The sequence below is a fragment of the Tyto alba genome, unplaced genomic scaffold (assembly GCF_018691265.1).
Source record: "Tyto alba isolate M040663 unplaced genomic scaffold, T.alba_DEE_v4.0 Super-Scaffold_40, whole genome shotgun sequence".
Lineage (NCBI taxonomy): Eukaryota > Metazoa > Chordata > Aves > Strigiformes > Tytonidae > Tyto > Tyto alba.
The window spans coordinates 23,840,139-23,865,618 of record NW_024881316.1 but is presented as its reverse complement, the minus strand read 5'-3'; the positions used below and the strand labels follow the sequence as shown (position 1 = coordinate 23,865,618).

The following is a 25,480-nucleotide window of genomic DNA, read 5'->3' as shown; positions in this document are numbered from 1 at the left end:
GCATGATCAAAACAAAGAGTGTGAGTTCACAGGCTGGCATCCTGGTAGCCTCTGCCACGCCTGGAGCCTCTAAGGGACCTGGTGTGGTCATGTAGTGTCTCTCACAACAGGAAGGCAGAGTCACCCTTGCCTTAAGCATTTCAGGTAAATGTTTGTTAGATCTAGTCTTAAAAAGCTCCAGTGAAGGAGATTCAACACCCCACCTGGACAATCCAATGCTGAATTACCTGTACAATTAGACAGGACTTTCCCTACCATTTAACCTAATCTCTCCTGCTGCAGTTCAGCGTGCTCGTTCTTGTATCTCCACTGGATGTGGAAAACAGCTTGTTTCCCGCCACTCTGCAGCAACCAATTTCACAATTGAAGATTGTTATCTTGTCTTTCATCAGTATTTGCTTTCCTAGACTATAACATTCCAGTTCTTTCACTATTTTCTCATAGGTTATGTTGTCTAGATCTCTGATCACCTTTGCTACTCATCTCCTGCCTAACTGGTAAGACTCTGCTGGAACTGTGGTGTCTAAAACCCCAGACAGTACTGGTACCAGACACAGACCCCAAAGTGACAGCTACCAAGAGATGCCATCAGACATCTCCTGTTATGCATCCCAGAGTGATGATTGTCTTGATTCTGCACATCTTTAACATGCTGTATTCTACCAAAGTCTTCATGCTGAAAACTAAGTTTCCTAAGGAAAATACTTAGCACAGTTCTTCAAATAAGTATTTTGTGCCCATTCTGTAGTTCAGTATTATGAATTTGAATAAATATTTGAAAGATATATAATAAGCAACCCCACAATCAATAAGGTTTGGGGAAAACTTCCAAGGAAGTTTACTAAGTCTAATAAACCCATAAGGCTTCCTCAGGTGCCTGAAAGCTGGAAGACTTTCAGAATCAACCAGTGGCCTGGTTTTCCAGACTGTGAAATCATTGAATTGGAAATCAAATCTTTTCAGCACAGTAAGTACCATGTACATCTAAGCATTACACAACTGAATAGCAGTAATCAGAAGCAGCCCACGGAGCAGATTTTTCTTTCCAGGTACAGAAAAAAAGTAGAACTGCAGTTATTACAGACACTTCTACTTTACTATCATCGTAAAGTCTGAACTCCCATGCCACAAACTATTAAAGAAGTTAATACACAAAGTCAGTAACTCATTTGACCCGTGGTGCGAGAATAAAGCAGATATCTGGATGGCATAGAAGAATATAGCATGATATAAATGATTTCATCTCATGCTATTAACTAAGGGAGGATTTCAAGCAAGTACAATCTGCCTGCACGTACTGCAATCACATTGCAAAGGCCCCCCCCCCCCCCCCAAAAAAAAAAAAAAATAAATAATAAACACATCAGCGACAGAGTCCACTTTCAGGTCCCTGTTAAAAAAGGGACACGCGTTCCTGTATCTCAGACCCACGGCGTTCCGGCGCGCACCGTCCCCACGCCCGGGCTCCGGCGTGGGCAGCGCGGCTGCGGGGAGGGGGCCGAGGCCGCCCCGGTGGCCGCACCTGCGGGTCTGTCCCGTCCCGTCCCGTCCCGTCCCGTCCCGTCCCGTCCCGTCCCGTCCCGTCCCCCCCCGCCTCACCCCCTGCCCCAGAAGCGAGGGGAGCCTCGCAGCGGTGCATCCCCCCCCCCCTCCCCGGGAGCCCCCGCTGACCTGCCCAGGGCCGCAGGCTCTCCCTCCGCCAGCCGCGCTGCCCACCTGCCACCGGGCTCTGCCCCACGGCTCTGCCCCACGGCTCTGCCCCACGGCTCTGCCCCACGGCTCTGCCCCACGCCAGCTCGGCGGCGGCGGCGGCGGCCCCGGCACCGCGCCGGCAGCCGGAGCCCGCCCCGCCCCGCCGCCAGCACCGCCCCCCGCCCGGCCCCGCGGGGGGGCGAGCCCAGCCGAGCCGAGCCCAGCCGAGCCGAGCCCAGCCGAGCCCAGCCGAGCCGAGCCCGCCGCTTTGCTGCTCCCCTCCGGCACCTCCTGTGCACCCCGGCCCCCCCAAACCCCTACCATCCCCCCCTTACCCCGGTAAGGGGTCGGACAGACTTTCCCTGGACTCGGAGAGCATCCCGAACCCCGGGCTGTATCTGGGATTAGCGAGGTGTTCGGTACAAGAGGGGCCGACCGGTGGTTTGAAGTAACTTGGTGGCGATGCACCTTTCATTTCAGAAGTACCTGGTTCGGGGAGCTCACTGTGAGATATTATTTGGCCACGCACCTCAGCGCTCCCGTCGCACATGTGGTTTCACACTTTCTGAAGTGAAGCTGTCCCGCAAACCTCCGGTAATCACACGACCCGTTCATTCCTGTCCGTGTTAGCAGCACCCATAGCAGAGCTCAGGTGCAGAAGACGTTTTTCTGTCCATGCAAAACTATTGGCACTTGTTACCCAAATGCCTCCCTCCCCCTCACCCTTTCGGATAACACACACTGCAAGGAGTTGTGATGGAGGAATAGCTCTAACCCTGCAGCTGCAAAGGCAATGCCCAGATGGGCACCTTGAATAAATTCCTGTCCACCTCCCAGCACTTCTTTCTCCAGGTGAATGACTTAGGCAAGCCCTGGCCTGTGGAGACTGCTGTGTCTGGGAGACAGGCTGGTGGGAACACGTTGCCTTTGAGAACTGGATGACCTGCCTGTGACTGCATGACTTTCCTATGTTGGAGGGGCGTTAGCAAAGCCAGAAGCTGGTGTCCTTCACTGTCTTTACACAGACTTCAAGAACCTGCACACTTGAGAGAGGTGTGGCAAGCCTGGCACAGACAAAGCAGTATTTCAGACCTCTGGGGCTATTCCCTAATTGTTCTTAGTCACAGGTTTTACCTAGATGATGTTCCTCATGTCTCTCCGTACATGTCCATGAATTTCCTGGAGGAACCTCAGAGCTGTGCCACATGGGCCCTGTCCTCCTGTGAAGGAATGCATATGGAGAAAAACATTAATTTCATTACATGGATGTGGCAGCTTTCATCGGACTGCCTGGCTAACATGGGTCCAGGGCTGGCAGGTAGGATGGGGAAAGCAGCTTTACTAGTTCTCTGTGAATAATATACATGTTTTCCCAAATATGACACCTGCGTTAGGAAGCGGTATGGGTTACAGATGCCAGTAGTCCCAAACAGAGGCTCCTTGCTCTCATATTCAAGGTTGTCATCCCCTCTGCCACTGCCATATTCAGGATCTGAGGACATCTTGTCTTCTTGATGCTATATGCGCTTTTCCAAGACATCGTGGGCTGTTTGTACTGTGGGCACAACAGCACCCATGACCAGTTCATCTATTTTGTAGTCAGGGTGGATATCACTAAGAACTCAGCTTCTCTCTTCCCACAGATCTTTCTGGCTTGCCTTATACCCATGCCTGTGTAGAAGCTTGTGTTTCCATAGTACATTCAGACAGGAGACAAGTCTGGGTTCAGACAGAACCCCGATATGCTTTAACATGCAGCCTCTTCTGAGGACTGCTGAAGAGCAACAGATTTTTGTGAATGAACAAGGCAGTAAGTGCCTGTGTTGCATGCTCATACACAAACTTCAGTCAGACATCTCCACACTTGACAGAAAGAGCTATCACCTTCCAGTTAAGTGCAAATAAGAAAGAAAGAAAATAAACCAACCCTGCTGTTGTCTGCCTATCCAAACACAGCAAAGGATCAAAAGATGCTAAATCATATCCCAGAAAGGCACTATCTAGGAACATCTGAAAGGAGCATCTCTGACATCAATTCCTTGTTCTCCATCCTCGCTCTGACCCCACATTGAGCAAACTGTCCAGGTCAGCAATGAAGCAATGTACATCTTAGTTCGTGATGATGCAGTTTGATTGCTGTCAGTGAATTCATTCATATGTATGCGTATACATATACCTAAAGACACACACATATGTGTGTTTTGCGTGTATTTTTTTTTTGTATGTAATAGAAGAGCCTCTAGAAGAGAGATGCTTAAGGGATTCTGCGTATGAACTCTCATAATGTAGACAATACTTATTTTAGCTAATAAAAGTTCAAGAAGAAAAAAAAGTAATAACTTTTAACTATACCATGGGCAGAGAACAAAACAGCAAATGCCAGCTCTAAGAGGGCTTGAATCTGACAGAATCAATATTTTTCAATGTGTAGCACATCTCAGCTCTTGTTTGTACGAGGAGAATATTTCTATTAACAGCATGAACAATTATCCACTATTCTTGGACTATGTACTGTGACTCCTTAAACATGAATCATTTGCAAGTTTTGATGATGCTCTGTTTAACAGCTCTGTTTCCTGGGAATCAATTTAGAAACATTCTAATGATATATATATATAAACTTTGCCTTTAACAGGATCTACACTTATGTCTAAAAAATTACAGTAATAAAGCAGCAGCCTCAACTGCAACTAGCTATCATATGACTTAAATCCACCAGTGATCACCCAGGCTTCACGAAATATTTTTTTGTTTAACTTACACAAAAAAGGGGATAGGAAGGTAAGGCTTGTTAACCCTTAAGCTGGTCATGTTAGAAGAAATGATGCACAAAAGTGGATGTGAACACAGCCCCCAGAAGTTTATTGTTTTGCCATTATAATGTTTATTTGCCCATTAAGACTCTCCTACCATTAAAATATAAAAACAGTGAGGTTTTAGCTGATTACTTATCAATAATATTTTATATTATTTCCTATACACTGAGTCTGAAGAGGGGAAAAAAAATAACATTCTTAGTAAAGCATAAAAAAGGCATGGTGCCCAGTGGAGCCATGCAAAAGAGAAATTAAACGAAAACGCAGACTAAAATCGAAGAATGAACTGTGTCCAAATTAGTAATTTTGAGGTCTCTGCTACATTCCTGTCTTGCTTCAGGCAATCAGAAATTGTGTCATCCTCCTCCCACACTGTGAAAGCTCTCGATGTCTTTCTTTGTCTCAGGATTCTGTGGTTTCAAATTAAGTTTCTGGTTATTCTACAAACAAGTCACATTAGCCAAGTCTATGTACACAGAAAACTGTTTCCTTGTGGAAACTCTCAGTAGTTACATTGAGCTAAATCCATATTACCTAAATATATTGAAGATTCAAGCTTTACTGACTGGGATTAAGAAAAGTACCTTTCAAAATGTATTATTCAATGTCTATTTTTCTACTTCTGAAATAGGAATCACATTCTGCAGCCCTTATTCTTCCTTGCCCAAGAAAAAAATTGTTTGGCATTTTTTCCTCAGTGAAGTTTTAAAGGATGAAATAAAAAGGAGCATAGTTTTTCTGTCTTGACAGAGGAGAAATGCTTGGAAAAGATAAAATGTACATTAATAAACAGTTCTCTATTACATAAGTCTGCTTCTGTAATGACTTGCACACCAGTAGCTTTACTCAAAAGAATTACATGGTGTGCGTACTGGTGTGTGTATTAGTGTTTGCAGGGCATCATCCTGAGGATGTGAGTCATGGAGGTACCATGACTCATCGTCGTAGAAATCATATAAGGTCAATTTTCCCAAGACCCATTTCACCAGCCACAAATTCCCCTTTTCCTTCCCTCACATCAGCAACACAGGGCCCTCTCCCATGCCCTTTGGTGCAGGACAAATGGAACAGATGAAGTGATGGGACATGAAAGATGGGCCATGAAACAGCATCTTTTAAATTCTTAAACTGTTCTACATAATAGCTAAAAAAAAAAAAAATACATCTATTTAGACTACACTCTTTGGGTCATGTAAATTGAGAGGTTTACATCAACTTCTGTATTTGTTACTAGTGATCACATGTAAAATAGAGACATTTCAATGTATTGTAGAAGGCTGGGCTGATATTACTTATACATTCAAGCTTAATAATATTTTCTGCTAGCTTCAAGAATAATTTATAGTTTTCAGGTTTGACTGGCCTGAAGTTTCAGTGAAATTCTGTGCCTATGATTTCTTTACTTTTAGCCATCCTTACGATCAGCCAATAAATAGTAGAAAACCAGCCAGGAACCAGGAACCGGAGAGGTAAGTGTTGATGCTGAACCAGCTCAATTTCCACCCATGTATGATAGATAATTTTCATGGGACCAGTCCCACTCCTGGTAAATAGCAATACTTCTTTTCACCTCAGCAGATGGCTAACAAATGAAGTGCACTTACACTCCTGATAAACATATACTTGTCTGTGAATGGCAATATTTAGTAAGACTTAAGGCTGTGTTTAGGACACCAGGATCACACCTAACACCTTAATGAGGGTGCATTCTAGACAACTTTAAGCTTCATATGAAAACCTACTAAATACAGGAGCTGACGTAATCACACCACTTAGAATTTGCACTATAGAAAACTAGCAATGCAAGATATTTTCTTAATTCTGCTGTCAACAACCACACCACATTCTTAAACCATCTCTGCAAGATCAGGTTGTTTTTTAAGGGACAGAAGTCTGACAACCCTACTGCATACCAACATTTTTGTGTTTTATGTCACTTCTCCAATAAATATACTTTGGTTTACCATATTGGCATAGCCAAGATTCTGAAATTAATTCTGCATTATCATGGTGAGAGCAGGGACTGGGGCTGGGAAAAGAGAAACTGGAGCTAATGTATGAGAAACGAACAACTGGAAAATAGTAGTTGGAGCCCAGGATGTGCAAAACAGAAGTTTCCACAATCCTTGTCATTTAAACCATTGCCTAAAAAAGCTTGGTGTTTGGAAAGTTGTATTTCCATAGTTAAAGTGATAGCCCTTCATAGATTAATGATGATAATGTAGGCACTCTGGGCAATTCATACAAACACCTAAGTTGCGTGTCCACTTTAGGAGCCTTGTCTCTTTACATAAACACTGGAGAGAGAGACTTCTCCAAGATATATGTAAGAACATTAGACTAGGTCTTTATCCTTCACTAATAATACAAACCTGGAATGAAGTTACTTAGTGTGAATAGCCCTCATTAATGAAATAGGTCTTTCAAAAATTTGATTTTCAGTAACTGTAGCTGTTAACACAAAAGATTAAGATTTTAAATGCACAAACATTTTTAAACTTGGAACAAAATTAACTCCTTGGTCTTGCAAGATTTTACACAAATCTTACAGATTTTTATTCACACAAAAAAATAATTAATAGCTAGGCTCCCCTCTTTTCACTTCACAGTGTTATATTAATTCACTAGGCTCATTTACACCTTTAGACCTTTTCAGTATACCACACTTATCATGACTCAGAATACAGAATCTGGTCCCACATGTATCATTTTCACATAGTCAGGTGGTACAGAAAGTTTTCCCAGATAAAATCACTCTGATTTGCCATGTGGAAAAGGAAGAAAAGAACAAAAGTAGAATTTATCACAGTTAGAAGGCTGCGCATAGCAGACTCCAGTACTCTAGTGCACGAGGTGGGGAACTTCCAGATTCAAGAGCTGTCCTGTAACTCAAGCATCTTGTAAACCACACTGTGAACTATTTTACTATCTTGTGAATGAACATAAACCATATTCATCAGCTGAAGCTCAGAGCTGAATTTAGATGTGCCGTCGGCAAAAATTGTTCCCAATGTATTTGCACTGTCTAACACCCAAGATTTTTTCTGTGATGTGATCATTAAGTTGCTGCAGCTCAGTAAAATGCAGGTCCTAAAATCTGATTTTTACCATGTACATTATATAAGAATCATTCTAGAAAGCACCTCCACAAGGAGATACTTAATTTTAGCAGCCGTTTCACTGTTGTTGCTTTGGATATAAGGGGAGCAAGAAGAAAGTTCAGTCTAGCTTCAAAGTGCTGCCCTGCCATTCACAACAGTTATGACTGGTGACTTCTGCACAAAAAAGAAACAAACAAGTAAGTCAGGTGAGCCTAGGATTTCTGACCTAGCACATTCAAGAAGAACTGAAGCAATAAGCAGCATTTAGGAAGTACTGTGCATAAGAAGTGTGTTTAAATATTAGTCCCTTTTAATTTATAGGCTATTCTCAATACAGAGAGGCTGTAACTTTAATAATTGCCTATCTTGCTGTTGTTACTGCAAGCAGAAGACAGGATGTGCAGGAAGGCAGTTGGTTGATCAGGGAATTTCTCTAACGGTCTGCTCAAGAGATGAACTGAAGCCCAAGTGAAAAGTCATTTTGTGAATAGCTCCTGGTGAAGAAAGAACACAGTGTATAAAACAATGATCAAGAATTGAAAGTAATGAGCAGAAACTGTCATGGAAACTTAATGGAAGCTTTTTTTTTTTTTTTTTTCCAGAGGCAAAACATGAGTGATTGTCAATGTAATTGGAAAATACTGAAGGACTTCAAGGTGCAGAAATCTCACAAAAATGTCACTGTCCAGATGAATGAGAAACTTTGTTTCTTAGCTGGCTCCAAGCCACGTGGTATTTAGAGGTGTAGTAGAATGTAATATACTTCAGAAGCATGAGATGGTGGAACAGACTATGCTGAGGAATGTCATTTTACTGGAGAAGAAAATCTGGGATTACTGGAGGGCTGGCAGCTGTTTTTGGAACGACCCAGAGCTTCTGAGTTTCCTGTAGCACTTCTCTACAGACATCCATAGCGCAGAAGTGGCAGAGCTGTTGGACTGGTTACTGACCTGCACGAATGAAGCAGTGCTCAGGTGGTCGGGATGAAGAAATTGTGCTTAATGCTAATCCTCTGCCACTGCAGACAAGAAAAGAAGTGCATGTTATTTTGTGTGCTTTCTTTTGCAGTAAATTGTTTTCTGCTGTTATAGTATTAACATTTCCAATTAAGGTGTTTTGATAAGAGATTTGATCAAAGTCATGGGAATCTACAGGGCAGTAATAGAATAAAGTGGTTTCTGGATATTTGGGTGCTTAATGTCAATAAGAAGTGTGACCTCCTGAAGCAATGGCCTTGCATGTAGGGTGACAAGGAGGGCATTCTTGCATTACTCTCATTCTGAGCAAGGGCTCATTAATAGAGTTAGAAAGATAATAAATCACCATGCAAGTACATCTATAAGGTTAAGAACCGCTCTTTGAAACTGGGACTGCTGTTTTGCAGAACTCTGGTTAAAGCTAGATGAAGGATTGAGCTCCGAGGAAAAGGAATGATTAGGAGAAAGTGCAGCTAAAGAAAAAGCCAGTCATGGGGTGAGTGTACAATGGGGCTGGTGATTCAGAGCTTCTTAGGAAGACAAAACTCAAAAGCAGTGGAGCAACACAAGAATCAAAAAATCTAGGAACAGATCCAACAGAATTGTCCATAGAAAGCCATGAAATTAAGTGAATAGAGCAATTATTTTGTAACTTATGTTCTTGAAGTATAGTGAAGAGCTGGGCACGTAAGATGAGGAGCAACAGTGAAGCATAATTCATGGAATATTGCTGGGATGCAGCAGGCACACTCCCATTGGATTTCCTAGCATATCACATAGTGGTTAAAAAGAAATTAAAATTCATGCTAGAGGATGGCTTGAAGCAACAATTACCATGATCTTCCACATTTGTATCAAACATCTGGTAGAGACATGAAGTGACATAAAGATTTGTATTTACAAAAGTCCGCATTCACAGAAAGGCCAAGATCATCCACCTTATTATACAAGAGACATTTTGGAAAAAAGGTGAGGAGGAGAATATATTCACAGTTTTAATTCATCCGATATGTGGATATCCTTCAAGCTGAGTTATTGTTCAGAGATACAGAGGGAAATAAAACCAGCCGTTATGATAACCTATGGATTGTTTCAGTAGTGCAGAATTCCTTTTAGACTTTTGAATGCACCAGGGACGTTTCAGATGTTTGTGAGGAGTATAACCCAAGTTCTGAGGATCAAAAAACTTCCTCACATCCTTAAATGACTTCATATGTTCTCATAAAACATGGGTGGAACATCTGGTAGAAGTGGAAAGTACTCCAAAACTTTTTAAGAGCCAGGGTTTAAATTTGTAAGAAATAATGCTCATTTACAAAGGATCACACAATTTTCCTGAGACAAAAAGTCGGTGATGGTGGTCTGGAACCTTGTGTCCAAAAACATGGAGAGTAAAATAATGGAAAGTTCCTACATATGTGAGGAGGGCACAGTGACTTCTACAGCAGCTTTGTACAAAATTTTTACAGAGCAGAAAATACTAGCTACTCTTCTGGACTGAAAAATAGTCAAAAGATTAATCCTGAAGGAGGAAAGGACTTCTACATTATGCTGTGCCTGAATCATTCCAACTACTTGCCATAGACCTGTGATAAGGCAAAGTTTTATGTTAAGTTTGTACTTTGAAAAAAATAAAAAAAATGGTCAACAGGCACAGAACAAAAATTGTCAAAGGCCAAAAATAGAGAACCACAAAAGTTAATTTTTTTTGAGATCCTCCACTTTTCTCATAAATGTATTTACTGGGTATAGAACACACAAGTACATAGACCGCAGACTCTGGAGTGACTCCAGGGATGTCTGTAAAATTGTGAAGTTGCCTAAACATGCATTCAAGTAACACTACAATGCTGGAAAGTGAAAAGTGGTTATTTATTTACACTCAGCTACAGACCTAGTAAGAGTAACTTCATCCCTAATTTAGGACGACTTCTAAGAATGACAGTTACTTTGTAAAGTGACTTTTCAGCAGCACTGGAGATGGATTTCAGCTGACCAGGTCCAGTGTGCTATCTGAGCACCTGTACTCTGTCTCATCTGAAAAAAAATCCAAAAAGCAAATAGAAACATTCAAAGAATGTCAAACTACCTCACATCAGTTTCAGTCCAACTACAGGCTAAACCCATAATCAAATGCTGAACCTGACTGGGTATATCACTGTAACTGCATATGCCAGATGGAAGACTATGTAGGTTTCAGAAAAATAAAATCATTTTGAAAAATAAAATTCTGCTAATTATTAAAATGATTAGCAAAAGTTAATTATAAAATCATCCATTACTGTTAATTCCTAAAAAAATGTATCTTAAGCAAATCTGAGGGCATGGAATTCAATTAATGATAAACAGGGGGATGGGGCAGGAAAGAAGCTGTCAGGAGCCTCAAAAAATCATGGTCCCTGTCCTAAATCATTTCCATGAGGTGTTTGCCTAATGTACTATTAATGATGTCCAGCAATAAAGAATTTCCACTTCATCCAGTCAATCTTTTAGCAACTTTATTTACCAGTATTGTTAAAAGCTTTTCTTAGCTAACTTTATTTTTGTTTCTACTGTGTGTTATACCTGCTACTATTATCTTACTCACTTTTGACTTCAAGAGCAGATAATCTTTAATACTTTTTTTCAGTTTCCCGCTTCTAAGACTAATAGCTCCATTTACCATGTGCATTTGCAAATATCAAGTAAAAAATCCTAGTTTGCATTTTAAGAACAACATATTTTTCATGTTAATTAAGAATTAATAACATTTAAGTGCTTATCATAAACTATGTGCCACTGTCTTTAAAGCTACAGAAGCCAAAGGAAAGAAAACGCCAGACATTGAAAAATACTGCATCTGTACTATAGTCTGGTTAATACTAGAAATTTATTGCTGATGTAGAGAAAGAACTTATGTGGATGAAATCTAGCCCTGTTGAAAATCAGTGACAGAACTGCCATAGGTTTCCTTAGGTCGAGGATTTCAAGAAGGGAGACATATTTCCCTGTCAATTACATGATTTAAACAAAGGCTCATCTTCCACTTTCTTTACTTCCTCTCCACTGTTTGTTTTTTGTTTTTGTTTTTGGTTTGGTTTGGTTTGTTTTTTTTTTCAGGATGTCCCTCTTCTGTGTGTATTATTTTCCTGCCTTTACCTTTGTTCAGATTTTTCAAATATCTCTAAGTTTTAAGCAAGTGAGAAAATAATGTTAAGCAGCATTACATTGCAGTAAACCACCTAGTTCTTGTTCTAGTCTTCCATATAAAAGTTTTATAGTTACTAAAGTATAATAGAATTTTGTAAAAAGTACTCCCATCATATTCCACAATCCATCATATTAAGACATTATATTTACTTTCTACTGAAAATTCTTAAGTTTATATCAAATAAAGTACAACTCATTATTTCCAGTACAACAGACAATAGTGCTGGGAATTATTCAAGGTTTGCATTGTTTTCCAGTAGAAGATTTTATAGCTGAAACACAGACTTTTTATTCTCATGACATTATTCTAATACTACATATTTAAGCACCCAGTTTTTATTAGTCTCCTCTTGCCAGCTCCAAGAAACAGCCACAGTAAGTTAATTTTATACTGAATACTTCTATTCCTAACAAGTTGTCAACCATTCACTTAATGTAATTTAATAAACATAAAGACAGCTGTCAAAGTGCAATCAACAAGGGAATAACTATGTTACAAAAATTAGATAATGGAGGTTTTTGTCAAAGGATGTTATAAATTTAAGTTAATCAGAAATGCTCAAGGCTAGTCTAAGATTCAATGGGTATTTTTAACACAGATACCTGGAACAAGTCCATGATATCAGACTTGTGGCATTTTCAGAAATGGCAACTTTTCCCTCAGTCTGCCTAACACACATGAAATCCCACTAAGTAAATGGATTATTCCCCCTTCACTTTCAAGAGCTAAAATGTGACCATAGAGCCAGGAAAACATGGAAAGCACTGGGGTAAGGTAGGAAAAAAAAAAAAAATCAGGGAAGAGTACATAAAATTGAATTGCATTTGAGGAAATACAGACTCCTGAATTGACACGCTGACTCAGTGCCGCAAGGCTTGCCTGGCTCCCCAATGGCTCGCTGCAATGTTTCAATGATTTTCTGACTCCTTTTCAAGTCTACTGGACCCTGGGTAGTCCAGAGAACAGACATGAATTTTCTTTCCAGTTCTGTAGTTTCAAGTGCTACTGCTCAAAGAATAATCAAGTCCATCCTGTTATTACACAAGGTACAGAGATAAACTGATGCAGTAAAATTGTGACTAGCATAAAATCTGATCCCAGTGTCTTTGGGAACTTGATTTCTGGAAACTTAGGAAGTGAATCAAGAATAATACTTTCCTTCAAGATCAACAGATATTAATATTATTGTCATCATCACTAGTTACTGCCCTTTGGCATTTGAGAAAAAGATGATAGAATATGTTTTGTGTGACACTGAGCAGTTTTTCTTGATAGTACACTCATCACAATAAACTGGCATCAAATAATTAAAAGGAAGGTAGTTGAGAAGTCAACACTCAGTTGAAGAAGCTTTAAAAAAAAAAAAAGTGTTAAGATGCACCTTAGAGAAGAACAAGAGTGAGAATAAACTTTTTGAAAGGGTGTCATTTTATATTGCAATACACTGAATTCTACCTTAACCACAGGAAAGGGAAGGGATGGTTTAGCATGGAGGCTGGGACAAAAAAAAAAAAAAAGAAAAAAAAAAGACAGGCAACAAACCCAAACACCAACAAACACCAAAATGATGTTATGAATGAGCCAAATGAAGGTGACTGCCACTGCAACCTCTCAGCAGCCCCAAAGGGAAAGAGGGCAGACAAGGTGCCAAGGTGGAACCGCGGGGTGAGTCATCCCAAGGTTCATTTACTGAAAGGTCAGTGGGGAATGGGACAGGGACCAACCAGCATTACTCAATTGCTCTGTGAGTTAACATTTCCCACACTCCGGCTTTTTTTCTCTGATTCCAGCATGTCCTTCCACTCAGCGTTTTTTATTTGGAAAATTTGGACTATTTCCTTGGAAAAATGTATATGCTCAAGTTACTAGAAGCAGTTTTGTAAACGACTGCACGTCCAAAGCCCATGTCAGCACCACACAATGTCATTAAGACTGTAACTTCTCCTGGGCTAATAGAATTAGCCCATGAGTACTCTGTACAGTTTCTGTATAAATTAATGACATGACATTCCAATTTGGCTAAACTTTGTCTCAAGTTTCTGCTTTTTCTCTAAATAGTGAAGGGAACAGAAAGAAACATAGCACAGAGGATAATAAAGATAATTCTGTGTGTTTCACAGATAAAACTATTTCTATCCCAATAACTGAGTGTAGTGTGTCTCAAATTCTAATTTTCTTTACTACAGAAAGCAAGGGTGAAAAATAAACATATTTGACCATGTTATATTTAAATACAGCAGGGTATTCTGAGTATGCCCAGCTATATATTTAAAATTAAAAAAAAAAAACAAACAACACAACAAACCAACCAAACCACAATACCAGAGCCCTCTTGAATATTTAATGTCTTCAAGGGTTTTTTGTTTGTTAAGTCTGTTAAATTGGCATGCTCCTTTTACTTCAAGTAAATTTATTTTACACATCATCAAAATTAAATATTGGCAAGATGTTCTTGGAGTTAATTTTCTGAGATATTCTAATAATATTGAAATTTCCATTCAGATTTTAAAACTGAGCATTTTCTAAGTGATATCCGAGAACTATAGCGATCTGATAAATGAACCTAGCATTGATGTATAGACATCAAATATTAAAGTTATACCTAAAACTATTCAATAAATCTAGTAAGATAGGTGTGAATATCTTGAGGCTTTGTTTCTTTTGAACAGTGCTGTGGTCTCACCGTGCCACAACTCCCAGAACTGAGACCAGCTTAGAGAACTAACTCCTGCCAGTAAATTTGGACTGGATTAATGTGCAAGTCTTCAGTGAGTGTGCCCAGCAGACTACCTTTCTTATTTTACATCTGGCATAAGAATATACAGACAATTGGAAAACATCCTTCTTTCCCCCACTGCTCTTGCCTCTTTCTACCAAGATTATTTCTATTCAGTAAAAAACCTCAACATAACAAACACATTATTTGCAGATATCACATCTGTTTGCTGAGTGCTTTCTTTTATTTAGAAATCTCTGCTGATCTTCAAATATGGATAAATCAAGTTGTGTATAAGCTTTGTATAGAATACAGAATTTTGTGTATTTCTCCATGCATATTCAGTGGTATCATGTCTTCAGATTTTAACCCAAAGATTAGATGAAACACAGCTTTAAGCAGTTTTGTCTAAAAATCTGTATCATGCAGGTCAGAAAAAACACATACACTTTCATAGTGTTGGGTACATCTAGCAGTGGCATTCAAAGTGAAATAATAATGCCTTAATTAATGAAAAAGAGAGAGTAAGAATCATGCCAAAACAAGATTCAACAGTTTGTTTCTTTCATCCAATTCATTGCAGAGATTTCAAAGTGTGCTGCCAAATATCTTGGGCCTGATATAGCTGACCTAATTTTAGTTATTACGACTTGGCATTCATTGCCCTCTAACGAAAGAATGCTAGAAATACACTGTTGGGAACTACCCTTATAAATTCCAGATCAATCACCCTACACACAGACATAATCCTCCAGGTGCTGATCTCAATCCATTCCACCACATGCTCTGCCCACCTGCTAGGCAGTATGTCTTTCAAAGAGCCACAGTCCTCACAGCCTCAGAATAATAAAACACATAATAAAGACATTCTTGGACATTGAGTTTAATAGGACAAAAATATTCATGAGGACTAACCATACTGCCATACTGGTTACTCCATCTTTCCCCTGTCCAGGCTGCAGAAGAAACCAGGAGCACCAGAAAGAGTAGAGAAGGGGGAACAGAGGGAGTTTTGAAGCAGGGGTGTTTGAAGGGCAGAGAAGCAGGCAGATGTAAAGGACAAATTTTGGCAACAAGGCCAAATACCCTGTAAAAACATCCTAAGAAGCGACAACACTAGTTATGGTTCCCTCTCATGCATATTGTAGAGAAGGCATTTTCAAAAAAAAAAAAAAAAAATCTGAAAAAAAAACCCAGATGAACCAAAATTGTATGTTCTTATAAATCCTTAGGATTTCTTAGGTCAGTCTTAGGATTTGGGGACTTTACAGCAGACAGATTTTTTATGCCAAATTATTTTCCAAAGAGGAACAATATTCACTTATCGTAACAGGATGTGCACATACATGGGACGTGTACTGGATCACAATCTTAACTTAGGCTAGTCTGCTTCTGACAGAATTACACATATGAAAGGACACATACAGACTGTGTTTTAAATTTATTTTTATCATGAACATTTTCAAGAAGAAAACTTACCTCTTGGTTCTTGGTTACCTTCAGAACCAACTAGTCCATAACCTCTGCCCCCTTTATCTCCATTTTCACCATGCTCACTTGTGGGGTACTAACCATACTGGGGTGAGGGGTGTTACTCACTATTAAATTTATCAGCTTCCCTCTAACTCTCTGAACTAGTCATCCACTATTTTACAACTGGTCCAACTCCTCCGTTAAATTGGAAAATCTGCCTTGAGTTACAAACCCAGTCAAGACAAAGGGACGGCTACTGGTAGGAGTGATCAACTCAAGGATCTGGATCATCTGGGAACATATACCTTAGGAAGGGATGTTCATATCCTCAATACTAACAATTTCTTTTTGCAACACTGGAGTAGGCGAAAGTTTAAGACACCTCCTCATGTCATTTTTCCAAAGCTGCAAATTCTGATCAAGGTGGGAGTAGGAGAACAGCAAAGCCTCTAGCTTCATCAACTGCATCCTCCACCAAAAGGGATGGGAAGAAAAGGATGAGAAGCCATGGCAGCCCCTCTGAAAATGCTCTCCTGTAGTTGGTGAAGAAATAAGAAAGAAGGGATGAGAATGTGAATCTGGACATGCAGAAATCTGCCTCTGCTTACATACAGAAAGGGGGGAAGACTGAAAAAAAAAAAATCCAATATATTATCGCATGAGATATTATTTTCAGATACATCCAGCTCGGGTGGAAGATTCATATAGTGCTGCTACAAAATCGTTTAAATGGTGGCTAGATTTATGTGTCCCTCTTATGTTCTTTATTAAGTTTTTTTCTGATCTACTTCTGCCACCCAGTGGATAGCTCATATGCAAACTCCCTGTAGGGTTTATTTTAAAAGATGTTCTAGAAAATATGTCCTTGGCTGTGTGATTCTGAGCAGGTACCTAATACCCCAAGCATGAGCTTCTTAGTGTGAGTATCAGATCAAAGGTCTGATTGGCAGAACAGGGAAAATAGGTTCTATAAAGTACTGTGGAACACAAATTTAATGGGTTTTGGTGTGTACCATAGTAGTGACTTTTTTTTCTCACCATGGTACTTTTATTCCTCAGGTTCACATCTCTGAAGAAGAGACGAAAATATTCCTTTCTCATACAATGTGTTGTCAAATAAAATTAGCTCATCTTTGTGAAACAGAGAAGATATTCCAGTAATAGCTGCCTGATAAAAGCCCTTCAGACACAAAATTATTTTCTAACAACAGTTCAAATATCATGAAATGAGAACATCTAGAGCCACATACTGAAGTCAACAAAAGGTCTAAAAGCTGTTCCTAAAGCAATATTATCTAGTCTGTGCTTTGCGCGATTTAACTAAAGCAAAGTTGTATTACAATAAATACAGTCAGGCTTGAACTGGGCTTTTCCTGACACTGGAAAGTTTTACTTTCCAACATGGAAAATATTCTTATAAAAGACATTTTGTGTTAAAATAGAAATTAAATTCATCTTCCAACTAAAAGGCTTCTTAAAACTTATTAAAACTCACATAAATCCATGGAAAAAATCCTAGTTGTTACTTTATCTTCCACCACAAATACCAGATGTAAAAAGGGAAGGCATTACAAAAGACTCTGAAAAAGGCCAGGCTCTGAAATCATCACCTAGCTCAGCAAATCTTTATGTGTGACTAGCCATAACAGTTGTGTGAACAATTCAGTGTTTACAGGACTGGGACTCACAGGCAATCTTATAATGTCTCTCATATATCCACCCATTACACATTCAAATGGAGGCCTGTCTATGGGCTGAACTTTTCTTCACTAAGATGGGGAAAATGGAGATGTTAAGACTGCTATTAAACTAAAACAGAAATGCATATTGCTCTCACTTCCATTCTCCCAAATGAGCACTTTTAGGAGAAATCGCTGATAAAGTTCTGATCGCATTGCATAGCCTTCATTTTGTTTATATACATATATATTCCTATAAAGACTGAATCACTTAATGAAGCTTTATTTTCACTAGCTGTTTATCATCAGTCAGTTGAACAGGTTGCGGGTAGTTTTGCAAAAGACCATGGTTATACTGTGCATCCATGTTAACAAATAATTTTCATCTTCTTTTCTTCAGCCAACCATGAATCAGTTTGACTCATCTGTAACTGTTGCCTCCAAAGTGGAAGGAACTGCTCCTGCAGCATTGCTAAGGTGAGGTTAAGATAATGAAATACATTATTCCTGGAATAAATGGCATTCACTTCTGGGCAGTGCTAGTACATACACAACAGTTCAGGGCAGATTATGCTTTTCTTAGCTGCTTCTCTGACTTCTGCCTGACCCAGAAATACAAATCCCCGAAACAGATAACTTCAAAAAAATCTGAAATATTGCCACTTTCCTCTTAAAGCAAATTTAAAACCCCTGTGCTCACCAACAGCCCATCCCCTTCTGTACCTTCCTGAACCAGCTGATCCTTCCTGCCTCTTTGCTCCTTATGCTCATAACTCAGTCTTATGTCACTTACAGACAGGTGTCTCCAGTTTGCCTTGCATTCCCAAGGGGAAAGTTTGGGAATGGTTGTTTTTCCCAGCTTCCTCTCTCCCTTGATAGTCTCACTGAGGAGAGGGATGCTAAGACCAGAACAGAGGGATGTCTGCTAGCAGCAAAAAGCATTAAACCCTCATTTCCCTTTGCCCAGTAGCTTCAAGTTTATGGTTCATCAGGGAAAACCTTAACTCAAGATGGAAGACACATCTAAAATATACACTATCTCAGCTATCATTTCCAAAGCAACAGGTCTGGCAGCAAAAACAGTGAATGAAGTAGCCTCTTGGCTATACAAAATTAACCCTTCCTGAATGGCATGGCCTCGTTTCTCAAGTTCTCATACATCCGTGTTACATTAACAAGCATAAACTGTGTCTTGTTCTGCTGTTATATAGCAGGAGATGTTGGGGAGAATGGAGGAAGTTTAGTGCACTTTGCAACCAAGGAATGAGCTTTTCTTTTGTGATTGCTGGTTTGTGCTACACTAGGATCACAGCAATTGGTCATGTGGGGTTTCAAAGAGCAACAGGAAGAGCAGCTTTGATATTCTGTATGTGATGAACAGTAAGGAAAGGAAGGAGGGACAGCCAGAAATTGATAATTCAAATAAGGAAGAACTCCAATAGAGGAATGCAAAGTGGAGACAGAGATAGATCGGTCCTTCTGGAGATACAAGAATATTACATTGACTATGTGCATATTCTTCTGTACATAAGAACTTTTCTTACAGCTGTAACTGAGAGCAAAAAGATTACTTTATGGAAGAGGTGGAGAACAGCAATCATTCTGCACTTTTATATTCTACCTCCTGTGAAGGTCCATTGGAACATATCATATAAACTTCACCTTACGGATAAAGAAGGAGAGGCCAAGAATTGGTAATAATTTACCTAAAGCCATAATTTGCTGGATTTTATCTGATACATGATAATCAGGAACGTTAACAGATTTTCTGCTTTCCAGTTCCATGTTACAGACTATATAAAATTTCCCCAAAATACCTCCCTCCCTGCCCCAATACATACTGTATTCCTCTCCCAGCTACCCACCCCCAGGAGGGCCTGCTGGGGTCAGGGTCCTGTGAATAGCTTTACAGACATGACCTTTCCAAAGGCTTGCAGGGGGGCTAGCAGCTCACAGCTGCTATGGAGAACTTAAAAATTAGCAGAGATGAAAACACTAAACCACTTTCTTTGGGGATGCAAGGGTACAAAAACTGCACTGCACCAGCAGTGGAATTACCTGTTCATATATGCATACTCATTTAAAATTCTCTAGCCTGGTGCACAAGCTGTTTATTTTGTTGTTACTGGAATGCATCAGAAAGAAAATATATTCTTATAGGAAATATATGATCCAGCAGACAAATGTAACCAGCCTTGTGAGATGAAATTTCTGTAGATGTTAGCCTGTTGTAGATTTTCCTGCTGGAGTGCTCTCTGGGCCATGAGTAAAGCGTGGCAAGCAGCATAAGTGATATAGTTTCATGAAAATAAACACTACAAGCAAGAAAGGTCTCTGTCCTAAAGTTTCATGAAGTAAATATTGCACCCAAGTATTCAATTTTGCTGTTGATTCCTCCATGGTATCCCGGACAAAGATATACAAAGGACAATACAGGAAGCTCAGAACAAAAACCACCAAGATAAATGCACTTAGCATGATCTCTTCGCATTTATTATTCTTAATGGAAATCCTGTGCTAGGGCTTATCTGGGAACTGAAGGTTTTTTTAAGGAATTAGGCTTTGCTGAAGAAAAAGCATCTTTTCTGAAAAAAAGGGTGGAGAGGAGACAAAACATTTTGATGTATAAGAAAAATAGGACCATGAACAAGGTGCATCTGGAAGAACTCTGCTTTCACTGTAAAGTGAATATACCTTGTAGCTTTGGCAACAGACCATCATACAAGGCTATTCTTAGTGCATATATGTATACTAAGAATACATATATGTACCTGATGTTATTTTTACACGTGTCATTTAAGACATCATTTTGCAAAGCGAACAAAATTTCTTGTTGTACAAGTCTGTTTATTCCCTTAACCATCAAAATTTCAAGAACAAAACTTACCTCTTGGGCCTTGATTACCTTCAAAGACAACTAGTCCAAAACCTGTGGCCCCTTCATCTCCATTTTCACCATGCTCACCTAAAATGTAATGAGTACAATAATTTTAATGTCTACATTCAAGTGGAAAACAGTTCATTTTTCATAGACTTTGAATTTGAAATTCACTGAGCAAAAGACAATATATAAAACAATATAAAAGTCTGTCAAAGATATTCCACCTTTCAGTCTTTGTTTTCCAGGATCACCAAAATCACCATAAAATCCGTCTGTCCCACACCACTCATCAGTTCCTTTCAACCTAGGATTGCCCTGTAAAATCCATAATGCTGTTGCAAATTAATTACTTCAGTTTATATTAATTCTTCCTTGTTTAATTCCAATCTGTAGCATCAAACAAAATAAATTATGAACAGTGGAAATTAGTCCAAATTTTCAATGAAGAAAGAACAAAACAGTGATCTCATTCTGAATAGAAGTACAGCTTGTCTTTGTTCACGACTTAGACTTTGAAAATGCTCTTTTCTTTACACAGAAGACAGAGAAAAAAAAAATGGTATTGAAGAAAAACCTAAGATACCTGTAGAACTTTATAAGGGACCTTCCTAGTGTGGGTAGTTATACCTGTGAGAACCGAGGATGTTTGTTTTGGATAATGATCATGTGAGAATAAGGGACAAAGCATCTACAAATGCTTTCTTTATTAGAAATAGTGCTTCAACTGTGATAGCTGGGAGCTGGTGTCATGGACCTGATCACAATTTATTCTGTTGTGGACAAGGAGAGGTCGCCCAGTCCCCCAGGCAGCAGTGCTCTGCCTTACCTCCCAGCATGGCTGTGGGTTAGCATGATTTGTAACTGGTTTCTATCTGAGCAGAGATTATGTGAAGACAGCAGGGAGGTTGGGAAAGGAATAAGCATGTGATTCACAGGTCAAATTTGAAAAATGAGGCTCGGAAGGGGTAGAGAGACATCTCCCTGCAGCGCAAGAAACCAGAGAGCCCATGGTGGCAGGAGGTGGAGAGGGAACACTAAAACCAGCTCAGGAAAAATGAAGGGATTAGGCAGACAAAGGCTGTTTAGAGCAAAGAAATAGCATACAATAAAGCCATTCTACATTTGTTTAAAAGGACAAAGCCAATAAAATCCAACAAACAATAACAGAAGCCCAGACATTCAACTGCATGGCATGAAAACTGAGATAAAATTGTGTGCTTTCAGTTTGGCACTGTGGCCTACACATACTGAACTGTGTGTTAGGAGAAGTCAGAGCAAGGAGGGAACAAGAGTTAAAGAAGATGGGTACTTTCAGTCCTATTAAATTACTTATAATACAGTTAGGTTATTAACATGTTATGTGTCTATGATGTGGTAACTTAAAATTTGTAAAGTGAAACAACGTTATTTTTGCCTATTTTCCAAACCTGGCACACAATCTCTTACCATTTCATTCCACTCTCAAAAGAGTATTCTGTCTATCTTTGGAAAGCATCAGTAAAAATACCTCATTACTGTGGAATATTACATTTGGAAAATAAAACTAACTTATTTAGAGTTCATGACACTGTAGGCAGTGATCAGAAACAGAGTATATGAAGAACATACATGAAAATATATGAAGACAAAAAGAAATAGCCCAGATATTTTTGCTGATAACTTCTTAAACCCTCCCTCTTCTTTTAGATCATAAGGTTTTGGCTGCACCACAGTAATGAACATAACAACTCCAATAAAAGATTTGCTTTCTAATTTACTCTTATGTGGTAATCTTTGTTGTAGGTATTACAAAATACTAATCAACTATATATAATGAAATTATGAGCCTTCAAACATCCCTTAAGAACAGGAAAAGTGAATTATGGTCCCTCAAAATCTTCAGATTAGCGGGAGATTAATACTCTGGTTTTGAGTCACTGCTTGCTTTCAAAGTTGTTGAAAATAAAGATACAAATAAAGTTTTAAAACTGTTGCATATCATTTGGGGGTAGGATTTTAGAAAAAAAAAAAAAAAAAAAAACAAGCTGTTAAATTATTGCTTAGCTTGTAATAGCATTAAAATGGATTTATCTAATCTTTTACCATAACTTCACAGCCTGTTTCTCAAGGCTAACGTTAACATAGCAATGATCTCAAGTACTTGCTTTGGGCATTTTATTTTGTTTTACAGGCTTCTAATTTCTTCCATAGCTATTCTGTATTTGTTTTCCCTGTGGGAAAATAAACTCCCCCGGTTCCTATTGAAGGAAATGGAAAACTCACTTCAGCTTTAGTTCAGTGAGAACAAAATCATGTATAACATTACACCAAAGAAAGTCTTTCCTGTTCCTTGTACTTCATGTTCCATGTCACTTAGTGCTTCAGCTACATTTAGATTTGTGAAATGGGCCTATTTTTCTCTCCCACTACAGTTACCTGTTGCTCAGGGTATCCAGGAATATCTCTAGGTCCTGGAGAACCCATCGGCACGTTTCTGTAAAAGGGGCAGTTGCTGGCACATTTCTTCCTCACGCTTTCTGCAGAAGTTGAAGTCTGCTATGAAAACATTCTTTCACACACTTCTAGCTACATGAGTTTCTGGAAAAGGTAGACCCTGTAGCTAAAGAACTTTAGAAACATTAGGAAAATAAAGTAGAAACAGTTCCATCAGAAAATCCCACCAAAACGCCTCCTAAATTTCCTGTAATTATCTGGTTAACAATGTTTGGCTGTACTGCCCTCTTCTAGCTAAAGCTAAAATTATGTTTATAGTCCAAATATTCAAGTGTGATTATTTTTAAACGTGGCTTTTACAAAAATAAGGAAAAATTTTACAAGAAAATGTCTGCGATCTTATCGGTTTGGATTAATTTCCTTGTAAAGTTAAATTCAGATTCAGTGAGCCAGAAATCTTCCCTAATGCATTTTCACTGGCCTGAGAAATAACTTTTCGCCAGTTTTGTTCCCATTCTGATCCTTCTGATGTGTTTGTTATAATGATATTCTGCTGTGTCGGTTCAATTTCATATATCTTCTCCTCATTCTATTTGGCACCTTTTAAGATATTTTAGCTCAAAAAGAACAGCAAGTACCACAAGTGGTCCCATGGATGGAGTGGTGCCAGGCAGACCGCTGGCTCCAGGAACACCTTTCTCCCTCGGGTGGCCTTGGCATCAAACCTTCCCTGCTCTGCTTCGTCCATGGCACCTTCAAGCTTGTGCAGTCTTTTGTCTCCTTTCCTAAACAAATAACTCACTTTTTTAGTACTTTGTAAAGTATGGCTTGCCATAACACCATTGAAACAGTTACTTAGCTCTTCCTGGCTTTATTCAATTGTTTTTGCATGGAGTTCAGGTTAGAAAAATGCAACAGGAGTATGGAGAAAGCAACAAGTAGGTCAAACCCATTTCTTTATTTACAGTTCCTCCGACACCTTTTTCTCCCTTTAAAATAAAATATAAATGTTGATCTTGCATCTAATTTCAAACCCTAATTCCTTCTTAGTGGTTTATATACCAGATTTTAGTATGTATAATTAGTATTTCACAGTTTATTAGCATCTTCACTGTCCTGGGTTGACAGAGTGGTGGGGTTTTTTTTTGTTTGGTGGCAGGGGAGGGGGGCTACAAGGGCGGCCCCCTGTGAGAAGCTTCTTGAAGCTCCCCCAGCTCCAAGTCTGCTCCACCTCTGTTTGGAAACTGAGCCAATCAGCTGCGCCTCTGCGATAACATATTTAAGAAGGGACGTGGTGACGAGCAGTGGGACTTGTGAGGAGGAGTTGTGGCAGCTGTGTGAACACCAAGGTCAGTGGAGGAACAGAGGAAGAAAGGAGGGGGGGAGGTGTGCCAGAGCAGAGACCCCCTTATATCCTGTGGTGAGATGGCAGGGTGGCCCCCCCTGCCACCCATGAAGACCTACAGTGGAGCAGACATTGATTTGTGGCCTGTGTTTGTTTTCACCTGGATGATCAAGGTTCTGTGCCCAAAGAAGGCCGGGGTCTTGTGGGAAAAAGTAGACCCCGCTGCTGTAATTCAGTGCTGGGAGGATTGCAGCATGCGGGGGTGTCCCACGCCGGAGCAGCTCGGGAAGGGCTGCAGCCGTGGGAGGGAATCCAGTCGGAGAAAGTTAGTGTCCCACAACAGAGTAGTGTAAGGAAACGCTGCAGCCCATGGGAGAGACTCACATCGGAGAAATTTTGTGGAGGACTGTCTCCTGCGAGAGGGGGACCATGATGGAGCAGGGGGAACAAGTTCCAGAAGCTCCCCCTGCTGAAGATGGAAGAAGTGGCAGCGCTGACTGCACCCCCTGTTCCCTGCCCCTGCGCTGCTGTGGGGAGGAGGTAGAGATATCGGGAGCAGAGCTGAGCCCAGGAAGAAGGGAGGGGTGGGGGGAAGGTGTTCTCAAGATGTGGCAATGCTTCTCACTGTCCTACTCTGTTACGTGTTGTTAGTATCTGTAATAAATGTATGGGTTTTGTTCTTTTCTTAACGAGTCTGCCTTTTGCTCATGACCATCTGTGGTGGTTGGCTGTTAACCTGGCTCAAACCACTACATTCAGAGACCCAAGCAACCTACAAATTATCCATCTTGATGATGAAGGTAGTAGAAAATTACTGATATTTTATACAGAACTCTTAGCTGTACAAGATTAAAAATATAATAAATATATGTGGTTGACAAAAAGACCCCAGGAAAACAGCAAGTGTGAAAAGCTAGTCAAAATTATAAACACGAAAACAGTTAAAACAGTATTTTGAATCTGATTTCATTACAAGCACACATCACAAACTATCTTTTCATCTCTTTTAGCATATATACATAGAAGACAAAATTCTCCCTAAAGCTAGATGAAAATTTCCTTCATAGAAAGCATTTATAAGTCTCCATAAATGCTCATTTTTTAGTTTTTTGGGGTTTTTTTTTAATATTGATTATTTCAATAATTTCCACTTCAAATGATGTGTGCTTCTTCTCTG

The 25,480-nt window shown here is 39.6% G+C and overlaps 1 protein-coding gene across 2 annotated transcripts in view; it reads right to left on the bottom strand.

The window, feature by feature from the left end:
- Window positions 1–1,784, bottom strand: part of COL21A1 (collagen type XXI alpha 1 chain) — a 111,138-nt gene extending 109,354 nt beyond the window's left edge. The window contains exon 1 of one of the 2 annotated variants that reach the window (XM_033009980.2): window positions 1,672–1,784. The gene's annotated coding sequence lies outside the window, so the exon portion shown is untranslated. The remainder of the gene's footprint in view (window positions 1–1,671) is intronic. The other variant, XM_042803610.1, reaches the window with a different exon arrangement.
- Between the last annotated feature and the right edge of the window lie 23,696 nt (window positions 1,785–25,480).